Source organism: Hibiscus syriacus, unplaced genomic scaffold (assembly GCF_006381635.1).
Source record: "Hibiscus syriacus cultivar Baekdansim isolate YM2019G1 unplaced genomic scaffold, ASM638163v2 tig00110691_pilon, whole genome shotgun sequence".
In the NCBI taxonomy this organism is placed as follows: domain Eukaryota; kingdom Viridiplantae; phylum Streptophyta; class Magnoliopsida; order Malvales; family Malvaceae; genus Hibiscus; species Hibiscus syriacus.
This window is the reverse complement of record NW_024062826.1, coordinates 1,408,014-1,421,953: the sequence shown is the minus strand read 5'-3', so window position 1 is coordinate 1,421,953 and position 13,940 is coordinate 1,408,014.

Below are 13,940 nucleotides of genomic sequence, written 5' to 3'. Positions count from 1 at the left end.
TTCTCGACTTAAAGACATCGATTTAAACTTTAGCCGGAAAGTAGTTGATACGTCATCGAGCTGAATGGATTCGAACTCGAAAGTTTTCATTGATCAATAACCCTTCTTGTCTTGAGTTATGATGTACTATGCTGAGAGATTTCCCCAGATCTTCATCTTGACTTGACTTCAACCAGAAAGTAGTTTCTCGATGCTACCATGTGGTTATTGTGTCATCGAGATGAATGGAATCGAACTCGATAGTTTTTGTTAACAGGTAGCTTTTCTCGACTTAAGCTATGTTGTGAATTTGACATGCCCTTGAGCTGAATGGAATCGAACTCAAAGGTATTTGTTGATAGATAATCACTCTCGCCTTGAGTTATGCTGTAAATTTAATGTTCTTTTGAGCTGAATGTAATCGAACTCGAAGGTCACGGTTGATAGATAACCCTTCTCTTCTTGAGTTATGCTGTAAATTTGATATGCCTTTGAACCAAGTGTAATCGAACTCGAAGGTATTTTGTTGGCAGATAACCCTTCTCGCCTTTAGTTATGTTGTGAATTTGATATGCCTTTGAGCTGAATATAATCGAACTCGAAGGTCTTTCTTGACAGATAACCCTTCTCGCCTTGAGCTATTCTGTAAATTTGATATGCCTTTGAGCTAGATATAATCGAACTCGAAGGTCTTGGCTGATAGATAACCCTTCTCACCTTGAGTTGTGCTGTAAATTGGATATGCCTTTGAGCTGAGTGTAATCGAACTCGAAGGTATTTTGTTGACAGATAGCCCTTCTCTCCTTGAGCTATGCTGTAAATTTGATGCGCCTTTGAGCTGGGTGTAATCGAACTCCAAGGTCTTTTGTTGGCAGATAACCCTTCTCGCCTTGAGTTATGCTGAAAATTCGATGTGCCTTTGAGCTGAGTGTAATTGAACTCGAAGGTCTTGGTTGATAGATAACCCTTCTCGCCTTGAGTTATGCTGTAAATTTGATATGTCTTTGAGCTTAATGTAATCGAACTCAAATGTCTTGGCTGACAGATAACCCTTCTCGCCTTGATTTATGTTGTAAATTGGATATGCCTTTGAGTTGAATGTAATTGAACTCGAAGGTCTTTGTTGACAGATAACCCTTCTTGGCTTGAGTTATGCTACAAATAGTTACTTTACGTGAATGATGGCTCCCTTTTACGGGTCTAAATCGGTCATAGTTCTTCCGATGACTCCCCTTCACGGGAAAGCCAAGTGGTAAATTCTATTAGCCGAAAATCATCCTTCGCGGGGTTGAAGTCTGGCTTGAAGATGTTAACTGAAAGCTAGCCACTCATCGTTGAGTTAAGCTGAACTGGATCCGCTCTGAATTGGTTCTCGAACTCGTCTGAATTTGATTCTAAAATCTGTCAGTCTTTCAATAGGTCAAAATTGGTTGAGGTGTAGCTTCTCGCTGCTGAGTTAAGCGACCACCATCGATCTTTAAAGGTGCTTTTTAATCAAGTATCATTTTTCTTGAAGTTGAAACTTGACTCTAAAAGCTACAAAAAAATATGCAAGCAAAATGTGATGCTCTTAAATATGTCTAAGATGTATGCAACATTAATTGGTTCTGTTTTATCTTCTGGATGGAGCCTCATTTTGTCTATCGGTCTTGTACTCGGAATCGACCATGCCTCATTTTCTTCTTGGGTTACAGCCTTTCACATTTGATAATGTCCTGTTTGAAAATGTTTTTCCCCTTTCTCTTATTTTAGGAGGGGAAAAATATGAGAATATAAAAATTTGGTAAAACATTGCCCCTTAATTCAGGCTCACAATCGAATCAAATCATAAACATGAGTTCAAAGAATATCAAAAGAATCAATAGCTCTTTATTTTTTTTCAAAATTATTGCTCTTTGACAAATATTCAAATGGATGAGTTGGTTTTAGGTTGGCCCCCTATTTTTTAAGGTTTCAGCCATAAAAAATGTCATTTTTTCTATCATTGATTGGCTTGGAATTTTAATTGGATGCGGAAAAGATGATGCAACTAGCATTATCAATTACTAGACCTTCTATTTCGGTCCTCTGAAATCTTCCATTTGTTCAAGCTTTGTAGACTTCTCTAACAAAGGCAGTGCGAAAATATCGGTTTAAAAATTAAATTCCTGAGTGCTCATGCAAAATTGACTATAACAGGTGTTCCTTAACTCCTTTAGTCTATCTTTACATAAACTCCTTATTTAGAGAAATTTAATTTGCCATTGTCTGGCTAGCTGAATCCATAAAGGTGGGGCGTTTAACCATTTGCTCTAGAGGGACAACTCAATATTATAATCACTTTTATAAGGCTAGCTGAATCTTATCCATAAAGTCGGGCCATTTAACCAATTGCTCTAGAGGGACGGTTCAAGATTTATTGTATAGATATTATAATTTCCTTTATTAGGCTAGTTGAATCTTATCCATAAAGCCGGGGCGTTTAACTAATTGCTCTAAAGGGACATCTCAAGCTTTATTGTAGATATAAAATATTATAATCTTGGAATACGGATCCAATTTCTTAAGTTTGTCAAGAAGAACTTGTTATAGTCTAGGTGCAGTTAAAAGTCAAGGAATCTCATCTTTAGAGTTCAATTTCCATGCAACTGACCTAAACTAGATTCACCTACTCGACTATTCCATATGTGAAGATCATTATCATCACTGAAAGTCCTCAATAAAAGTATAGTAATGTCATACACAAGAGATGTCCCATGTTGTCCGCTCCTATGCATACCTAAATACCAAGCCTTTTGTTCATTCCCCTATGAGAGGAGAAGGCTATACCGGTTCTTGTAAGAGATGGATGGGGTGTTCAAGTATATCTTCCGAAGTAAAATCGAGGGCCATTATTTAATCATGTCACTTTTTCAAAGATCTATAACTCCTATAAAATTTCTTAATTCAGGTGATATTCAAAGAATTTTAAGTTGTAAATTTGATTCAATGCTCAACATAAATTCACTTAAATATCCTTATAAAAAAGAGTTCAAAAAAACAAACAAGTTACAAAAGAATATGAGAAAGTTCAAAAAAAACAAAGTCAAACAGGATGTTGCAAAATGGAATAAGGCCTCACTAGGATGCCCCACTAGTTGAATTAGGGCCTTCATCAGCACTTGCTCCTTATTTCTCAACTATTTCACTTGCCAGGGCTCCTTTTGATGTACCCTCAGATGCACAAATTTCTTCTTCCTCTCGAGCAGCTTTTTGGGAAGATCCTACTTCCTTGTGATTTATCAGATTTTCCTTTCCTGGGTGGAAACTGTTCCCAAATTTAGATCCAAAACATTTTCCTCGATGGTGATAGTTTTGGTTGGATCTCGAACTCATATTGCAGCTGTGATTGGCGTAATATTTGTCAGGCCTTCTAAGCTGTCCATAACCCCACTTGCCTTCAGGAAATCTGATATAGGTGTTTGACGCGTCTTCAAAGTTGTGTGTGTCCCACTTATTCTTAAACCCATGAGCCAGTCTCGGATTGCATTCATGGAAGCCCTTTTATTTAGATTTCCTTTCCTATCCTCTTGTGCCTTATGTTTTTTGCAGGAATCCTCTGTTGAAGCAATTTAAGGTGTCTTCTTGGCTACATCTACTCCATCCATTCTCAAACCCATGGGCCAGCCCCAGATTATATCCATGGAGGCCCTTTTGTTTAAATTTTCTTTTCTATCCTCTTGAGCCTTATGTTTTTCACATGCATTCTTTGTTAAATCGTCGACGTCCTAGTTTTGGACCTTCATCCCTTTCTCTTCCACCTTGCACCCTTGAATTGCTTATTTTAAAGGATCCTAAGGGTTGCTAGGAACCTTGACTGAACAAACTTGGGTTCCATCCTGGTTCGTCCAAGGAATCTCCTTATAGGTCTACTTCTCATTTGAGGGCCACTGTGGCTGAACATATCCCGGTGTAACCAATCTGGTTGTGAGCATTTTTTAATGTAATTTTCAAGTGAAAAATGAAAGGGATGGGACTGGAAACCCTGCACTACTTTTTTCTTATCATCTAGTACCCATGACGAGAAACTACTCGTCAATGACTTTATAGATAGAACTTGAGTATCATGACTGGATGACTGTAAAGGGTTAGAACCCTAATCACGAGAGATTGATCCTTCTTGGCCAGTCTTTGGTCTTTTTCTATGACCCTCTTCTTTGAATGAAGCTTACCTCTCACAAGAGAAATTTCATCCCTCATTAGCTTCTCTTTCATTGTTGGCCCAGTGGAACCTTCTACAATCACATTTGGTTTTTGGAGCTGACCTGAAATATTCGGCTCCTTAACAGGTCCTCTAGCTATTTCATTTCAATTTCAACACTAGCATTCATAGTCTCATCCAAAATAGGATCCACTAGTTGCTTCTCTCCATGAATCACAATATTTACCATGTTCATTAACTTGGTCATTTCTTCTCTTGATTCATCCTGAAATCTTTTTTCTTGATCGATCATCTCCTGTTGGTTTTTTATGAGTTTCTCTTGAATTTTCTCAATTTTACCAACACGCGCTAGTATCTCATTCATTGCTTTGGATCTTTTTACAGACACACTTCAGGTAATCTTCAATTTGCTTTCAAAGTTTCTCTTTTAATTTCCCTTTCTTTGAGTGGTGTATCCAATGTTTGTTCCTTTTTTATGAGACATATCTTGTTAGTTAATGTGAATGTAATAAGGAAAAGAAAGAAAAAATAATGCAAAGTATGCAAGAATGCATGATGCATGAAATATTTGAGACATTGATCCAAAAAATGTGTATGTATTATAAATAATCCTTATTGGGGACAAAAGTGTTATTTAAGACACAAAAAACATCTTAAAGGTATATTCTTCTAGACCCCGAATAGCTCCTAACAAGTTGACTCGTCTTCTGTCTTCACCTGTAACCGGTTGAATACCATGTCAAACAGCTCCAGCCTCTCTGAGTTGTTTTTTATATTTGTCCCAAGAAGTCTCGAATGGTTATATAATTGGTTTTCACTATCTGCTAAGTTTATTCCCAACGGAAACACCATTGGAGCCCTCCATCGATAGGAACTGTCTGAAGTTCATCCGTTTATTTCTTGAATTCATCAACAATGGCATCTAGGTTAGCTAGGGCTTCTCCATCTTGTTCTCGTTGTCTCCAAAAGGACTCTCCGGGTCAGTAATCCTTTTCTTGTCTTGCCCCTGTAACTTTGCCAACCCCTGTAACTTCCCAAGAAGTCAGACTTCTGAACTTTTCATCTCTTGTATTATAACCCCTTTATCCATTTAATGCAAATTATTTATGTTTAACGAACACGTTTTTGGTGGATCAACACCTCTTTTGAAAGATGCAAATGACGAAAATAAATTGAAGGAGAACAACAATGAAAGGAGATAGTGAGGTAAATCAAAACAATAATGAAAATAAAAAGTCCTACCCCACATGATATCTACCCAACATGCTTATTATTCGTACATGGACATGATCTCTATCCCGTAAGTTGATTTTGAACAAGTCCTAACCGCATAAATTTCTAGTTCACACGCTTTGAACAGAAAATAAAGTAGGAAATAATCAAAACAACCTAAGGTTTGAAATGAAGTTTTGGGGTGGACTTTAATTCCCTGCAGTGTCCCGGTTTAGGTTCTAAAAAAGGTACTCGAGTTCTCCTTACTGGTACCCCATTGGGCTGGCCAGACCCTTATCCCTAAGCCCATTACAAGCTTATACGGACTAAGTTAAACTCGAGAGGATACATTCCTTTATGCCTTCACGGCGAATAAATTCACATGAAGACATAAGGTATATGAATCCCGAAGGTTACTTGCTAGGCCTGTGCGGAGAATAAATTCTCACGAAGGTGTCTCTTTTACCCCCACTTAAAAAACGGGTTTGGAGCTCGGGTTTAGAGCCTTAGGTGGAAAAAGGGTTTGATAAACTGAAACCATTGAAAGAAATTGTTAGTACAACTATTTATTTGAAATAATAATCAAAAGTAAGTAATAAGGATCGAAAAAATTACCTTAAAATGTAAACTTACCATTTTCAATAAAAAGACAACGGGATATTAACCTTAGCCTGACTCACTTACCTGTCCCCAGTGGAGTCGCCAAGCTGTCAGAACCGTCTTTCGGTTGGGCCCAGAATTGGGCTTTAACTTGAATGGAATGGTTTGGAGCCGCCATCGATCATTTATTTTAAAGATAAATGGGTTGATCGGATACCTTTATTTCAACCTGATCTACATATTACCAAAGATATGTCAGATTCAGGAGTCGGTTACAGTCAAAGAATGGTTAGCACCCTTGAACTACCCTTTCGGAACTATGCAATTTCCAGTTTTCTTTAATTAAGAAAATTGTAAGTTTAAATTAAAAGGTAAAATAATGATCCAAATTACTTCCCTCTGATGGATTCGAAAGTGTACTCTTAACAAAGTCGAGAAACGTGCTAGAGGAAAAAGGAAATGAAAATAAATAAAATAAGGAAAATAAAATAAAGGAAACAAAAACAAATGAAACAAAGAAAATAAGATAAAGGAAAAAAATAAAGAAAGTAAATAAAAATAAAGTAAAGATAAAAAAGTAAATAAAATAAATGAAACGAAGATAAGGAAAACAAAAGAATTAAAATAAAAATGAAGAAAAAAAATAAAAAAAAATAAAGATAACAAAAAATGAAAATAAAATAAAAATAAATAAATAAAAAAGGAAAATAATAATAATAATAATATATACATAATAAATAAATAAAATAGGAGGAAAATAAAAATAAATAAATAAATAACACAAATATAAGGAAAATAATATAATAATATATATATATATATATATATATATAATGTGTCTAATAAATGGAATAAAAGAGACATATATATATATATAATTAAGATAGTAGAAAACAAAAACAAAAACATGAAAACAATAACAAAAGATAAAATAAATAATAAATATATATATTAACGTTAAAATAAATAAAGTAATTATAATAATAATATACAATATGTAAATAAAAATGAAAAGAAAAAAATTGGCTTTTAAAAAAATGACTAAATTGAAAGAAACGAAACGTGGAGGTCAAATTTCGAAGCAATATCAAGATGCAAATTTAATTTGGGGTCAAAAGAAAACTTTAAAGGCTACGAGGAACGAAAGGGTAATTAACCCTATTTTGCTTGAAAAACGCGAATCTCCTAGGGGATTTGCTCGGGTCGTGGGTCGATCCGTGGGTTGGGTATAAAGCCCAACCCTTTAAACACCATAATTTCTTTAGACCCAAAAAAGATCAAAACCCACTTCCCTATTTTTCTCTGAAAAATTTATGTGTGTTCTTCACGAAAGGAAGAACACAACCCCTCTAACCGAACAATATTTCGAGTCAAACGAAGAAAAGAAGCGAACATGCAAGCCTTTAAGCCGAAAAAAGGTATGAACTTTTACCTTTATTTTACTTCGAAAGTGTTACAAATGCATCGAATGCTTTGGTATTTTCACTCGTATTTTTCGTAGGAGTTTGTGTGTGCTTCGAATGTAAAAATCGTGACTTTGCTTCTCATTTACATCCTTATTTATAATCACAACATATCCTATTTTTAGTGTTGGATTAGAGTCCTATGTAAAATAAAGTCTTTGCTTTGTTTTTGGTCTTCATGTGGTCTTCAAACACCAAACAAAATGGAGGACGTTGCCACCGGAATCGGGACACTCCAAGAGTTGTGCGGGGTTGAATCTGTCAAGGGCTTATGGTGCCAAAGAGATAAAAAGAAGCTAGGGTTTCCAAACCGTAGCTGGATCGGTTCGGGTATGGTTCGCTTCAGCGGGTCCTGAACCCGGTTTTGGGTCGTGGGTTAACTTGAGCTGCTGCACACACAGGCCTGTGTAATGGATTTCAGGCTGAAGAAATGTGTTTCGGGCTTGTTGGGCTTGTAATGTTGACTGGACATGAATGTATCCAAATAATAAAACAATTTAATGTATAATAATATGTAACATATATATATAATAATAAAATATATATGCTACATAACGACATAAAATATACATTATATAATTATAGTTGTCGTAACTGGTTTTTGCCCGGGCACGAAATTTTCCTTGGCGGGAAAAGTGATGTGGATAAATAAATGGTTTTTAAGGAAATGTTTGGAGTCGCCATCGGCCTTTTGGGTTAGGTATGTCGAATACCTAAAAATCATATTTTAAAAGAGTTTTTAAGAAAACATCATTTAAAAGATAAATCGGTTTACGTTTAACCAAAAATTTGTTCTTTTTAATAATAAAAAGGATTCGTAGTCGATTACGTTTGGGGAAGGATTAGCACCCCACAACGCCCAAAATTGGTCTCTGTTGATTAAAAATTGTCTCTAATAATAGAATTTAAGAATTCGAATATAAATTTAATTTATTATCCTCTTATTTATTCGTAAATTCAATAAAAAATATAATATATATATATATATATATATATATATATATATATATATATATATTTATAGTTTAATAAATAAGGTAATTATTTATTTTAAAATATCAGAAAAGGATTTCTAGTTACTTTAAGACAATCCATTTCTTTGATATTAAAAATAAATAAATATTAAGAAGAATATAATATTTTTTCTTAAAAAATGAAGTAAATATATATATTTTTATAAATAAGATATTTATTGATTTTTAAAATACCTGAATAGAACGTACAATTATTTTAAGACTGCATTTTCTTAATATTTAAAATAAATAAACATTATTATTTAATCAAATATATATATTTATACAAATAATAAAATAATAATTAAAGTACTAATTTAAACATATTGGAATTAAAAGGATAATAATTAAATAAAAAAATTGCAATCTAATAATGAATAAAATAAATAAAATTAAAACTATAATATAAATACACTTAATGTTATATTAATAATAAAACACCATATATAAATATAAGAAAAGAAATCTTTGTAAATGAATAGAATAAATACTAAAAGAAATTTATATTTTAATAAATAGTTATATAATAAAGTCAAATAGTATTAATGTCTATTATGATTAAAACGGATGAAATGAAAAGTAAATTTAAGATACCAATTATAAATAAATTCAAAGAAAATTAAAGTAAGGAAAAATTAAAGTCAAAGATACAAACATCAAGATTACAAGTAATTAAGGAAAATGAAACATTAAAGGTGAATTAATCTTTTATGAATAGCTAATTGACAACAAATTTGGGAAAGTATTAAAACAAAAAATAATTTAAATTAAAACAATTAAATCATATTCATAAATATATAAAATTCATAGTCAACGTTGAGAATTATAAAAATTAGTGATTAATTTATAAAAGATCAAAATTAATGAACATAATTAATAATATCATAAAATATAGACTCTAAGAGTATAATTTAACCCTAAATATTAATACGGGATTAAAATAAAATTAATTAAAATTGTAAGGACTAAATACATATTTTACCTTAATTATTATATAAATATTCAGTCAGGACTAAAAAGAAATAAAAAAATTTAAAAACCAAATTGAAATGCACAGAAAATCAAATCTAGTGACTAAAATGTTAAATTATAAAACTCAGAGGGACTGTGCTTGCGGTTTAACAATTCTGAAATTACACCCAGACCCTCATCAAAATGACGCCGTTTTGATGAGGGTATAAATATCCTAAAACCGGCCCTTTAAGCCAATTTTCTTTCATTTCTCATTTTTTTCATTCTCTCTCTAATAGAGAGAAAAAAATTCTCTCATTTCTCTCTTAGTTTTCCTCGCCGGAGAGAAACCAGACACCGGTCGGCCGCCTTGCTCCGGCGCCGGCACCGGTGGCCGGAATATACAAAATTACCCTAACTTAAAGATCTAACAACCCCAAAGCCGAATCCGACCTCATTTTCTCCTAAAAACCCTAGAACTTTCTAGATCTAGGTTTATACCTTCGGTTCTTCGGAGGTTCGACGGTGATTTAGAGGGCTCAATGAAGGTATGTTTCTTCTCCTTTGCTTTCAAATGGCTCCTTGGTATTTTTTTTCTGTTTGGTGTCTCTCCGTTCGTCTGCTCTGTGGTTGATGTCGTCCTCTTTTCTTTGCAAGTGGTCGATGGCTTTTATAGCCATCACCGAGACGCTAATCAGACCGGTCATAAGAATGGCCCTCGGTGAGTCACCATAGCTATGGTGGTGACTCACCATAGAGCTCGACGTATGGAGGGGCAACTGGCCTTCTGGAGGCTTCTGTTGATGGTGGCGTCGTGGTAGTAGAGCGTCGACAATGAGCGGTGGCGTGAGACGCGGCAGCCGCGTGGATGTTTTGGAAGCAGCGACGGCTGGAGATAAGGTTAGAAAACCCTAGCTTTATTTAGGGTTAGTCTTGGGCCAATTCTATTCGGGCTGGTTTGGGTCTACAATTGGTTTGGGCTTTGGGTTGTATAATTGGGCCTTCTGGGTCACTGTTGCAAATGGGGCATGTAATAATAATTTAATAATAATAATAATAATAATAATAATAATATTAATAATAATAATATATAATAATAATAATAATGATTTTAAAAATAAAATGAAAAAAATTAATGTTTACAGCTGTCATTCTTTGCTTATTCTTGTGTTAACAAGAATAGAGCAAAGACGAAAAAACAATAATTTTTTCATTTGACTTCTATTGAGTATGATGGAAATGTTGAAAACATTTTGCTCAGAGGTCTTATGAATGACCATGAGGTCTTATAATCTTGCACTGTAGGTCTTACAGATGACCCTAAAGTTTTGAAAACATCATGCACTGAAGGGCTTACAGATGACCCAACGGCTTTGAAAACATCATGCACTGTAATAAAAGATCAAATTAATGAACATAATTAATAATATCATAAAATATACTCTAAGAGTATTTAACCCTAAATATTTAATACGGGATAAAATAAAATTAATTAAAATTGTAAGGACTAAATACATATTTTACCTTAATTATTATATAAATATTCAGTCAGGACTAAAAAGAAATAAAAAAATTTAAAAACCAAATTGAAATGCACAGAAAATCAATCTAGTGACTAAATGTAAAATTATAAAACTCAGAGGACTGTGCTTGCGGTTTAACAATTCTGAAATTACACCCAGACCCTCATCAAATGACGCCGTTTGATGAGGGTATAAATATCCTAAAACCGGCCCTTTAAGCCAATTTTCTTTCATTTCTCATTTTTTTCATTCTCTCTCTAATAGAGAGAAAAAAAATTCTCTCATTTCTCTCTTAGTTTTCCTCGCCGGAGAGAAACCAGACACCGGTCGGCCGCCTTGCTCCGGCGCCGGCACCGGTGGCCGGAATATACAAAATTACCCTAACTTAAAGATCTAACAACCCCAAAGCCGAATCCGACCCATTTCTCCTAAAAACCCTAGAACTTTCTAGATCTAGGTTTATACCTTCGGTTCTTCGGAGGTTCGACGGTGATTTAGAGGGCTCAATGAAGGTATGTTTCTTCTCCTTTGCTTTCAAATGGCTCCTTGGTATTTTTTTCTGTTTGGTGTCTCTCCGTCGTCTGCTCTGTAGTTGATGTCGTCCTCTTTCTTTGCAAGTGGTCGATGGCTTTTATAGCCATCACCGAGACGCTCATCAGACGGTCATAAGAATGGCCCTCGGTGAGTCACCATAGCTATGGTGGTGACTCACCATAGCTCGACGTATGGAGGGGCAACTGGCCTTCTGGAGGCTTCTGTTGATGGTGGCGTCGTGGTAGTAGAGCGTCGACAACGAGCGGTGGCGTGAGACGCGGCAGCCGCGTGGATGTTTTGGAAGCAGCGACGGCTGGAGATAAGGTTAGAAAACCCTAGCTTTATTTAGGGTTAGTCTTGGGCCAATTCTGTTCGGGCTTGGTTTGGGTCTATAATTGGTTTGGGCTCTGGGTTGTATAATTGGGCCTTCTGGGTCACTGTTGCAAATGGGGCATGTAATAATAATTTAATAATATATAATATTAATAATAATAATAATAATATATAATAATAATAATAATAATAATAATTTTAAAAATAAAATGAAAAAAATTAATGTTTACAACTGTCATTCTTTGCTTATTCTTGTGTTAACAAGAATAGAGCAAAGACGAAAAAACAATAATTTTTTCATTTGACTTCTATTGAGTATGATGGAAATGTTGAAAACATTTTGCTCAGAGGTCTTATGAATGACCATGAGGTCTTATCATCTTGCACTGTAGGTCTTACAGATGACCCTAAAGTTTTGAAAACATCATGCACTGAAGGGCTTACAGATGACCCAACGGCTTTGAAAACATCATGCACTGTAGGGCTTACATATGACTCGAAGGTTTTGAAAACATCATGCACTGAAGGGCTTACAGATGACCCGAAGGTTTTTTGAAAACATCATGCACTGTAGGTCTTACAGATGACCCAAGGCTTTGAAAACATCAAAAAGCTCCCGAAGGCTTTTTTTGAAAACATCTTGCACTGTAGGTCTTATGGATGGCCCGAAGGTTTTGAAAACATCATGCACTGTAGGACTTACAGGTGATCCGAAGGCTTTGAAAACATCAAAAAGCTCTCGAAGGCTTTTTGAAAACATCATGCACTGAAGGACTTACAGATGACCTGAAGGTTTTGAAAACATCATGCACTATAGGTCTTATAGATGACCTGAAGGCTTTGAAAACATCAAAAAGCTCCCGAAGGCTTTTTGCAAACATCACACTGTAGGTCTTATAGATGACCCGAAGGTTTTGAAAACATCATGCACTGTAGGGCTTACAGATGACCTGAAGGTTTTGAAAACATCCTGCACTGAAGGGCTTACAGATAACCTGAAGGTCTTGAAAACATCATGCACTGTAGGTCTTACAGATGACCTGAAGGCTTTGAAAACATCTAGGTCTTACAGATGACCCGAAGGTTTTGAAAACATCATACACTGAAGGGCTTACAGATGTGGGAAGTAGTTTACTAAGTAAGAAACTTTGGAAATCATTTTCTTACTATTCAACAATTTCATTTTCAGAAAAGATTAAATGAGAAACTTTGAAAATCGTTTTCTCATTTTTTTCAAATAACTTGTTGATTGGGTAGCATGCCCCATTTCAAAATAATGTTTCATTTATGGATTGCGACCATCTATTCTTCAGATGTTTGCTTCTCTATAAGTGATTTCTGGATTTGAGGTTTGAATTCTACCTTACCTTTGTAAGGTATTTTTCATCATGAATCTTATTTTTATATGAAGATCTGTAAAACTTCATATTTAAATGCAATCAAATGTATCAATGTAATGCATTGTCTATTGTGCAAATGATGTTCTTATAAATGCATGAATGTTGATGCAATCTTCATTTGACTTCAAAGTGGTGAACTCGGTCTTCCTTCACTTGATCATTTATTTCCAGGGTTACCTTTGGATATCAGTGTAGCAACTTATGCTCTATTTCTGAAGAATCATTTGATCAACTTGGATCTTTGTGTCTTCTTTTGCTTCATTTAAGTCTCATAAGAAATGTTTCATTTATGGGCTTCTTGCCGTAATCAGAATTATGACCTTGATGCCCCATTTTTGTCTTTGATAACATCTGCTTTCTTTGCTTGGACTTGTGTAAAAATCCAATAAAGGTTTTATCTTTAAAAATAGAATCCATCATCTTTGAAGAATGAATCTATCATCTTTGAAGAATATAGATGTAGATATGCCAAACTCAGCATAGATTAATTAGGAAAGCAACGTCTGTTCTAATTTGACTCTTGAAACACCTCACAAGGAATATTTATCCTAATTCATTTCATGTCTCGACATCTAATCAGATCTCGAACAAGGTAACTTGGACCATATCATGTCGAGATATTTAACAACAACCTATTGTTCAATCTTGGTTGGTTCCACTAGTTTTTTTTTGTTAAAATTTCAGCTTCCCTTCTGTGGAAAGAAATCTTCATAATATCTCACTTCTAACCTCGGGGTTAAAGAAAACAGACT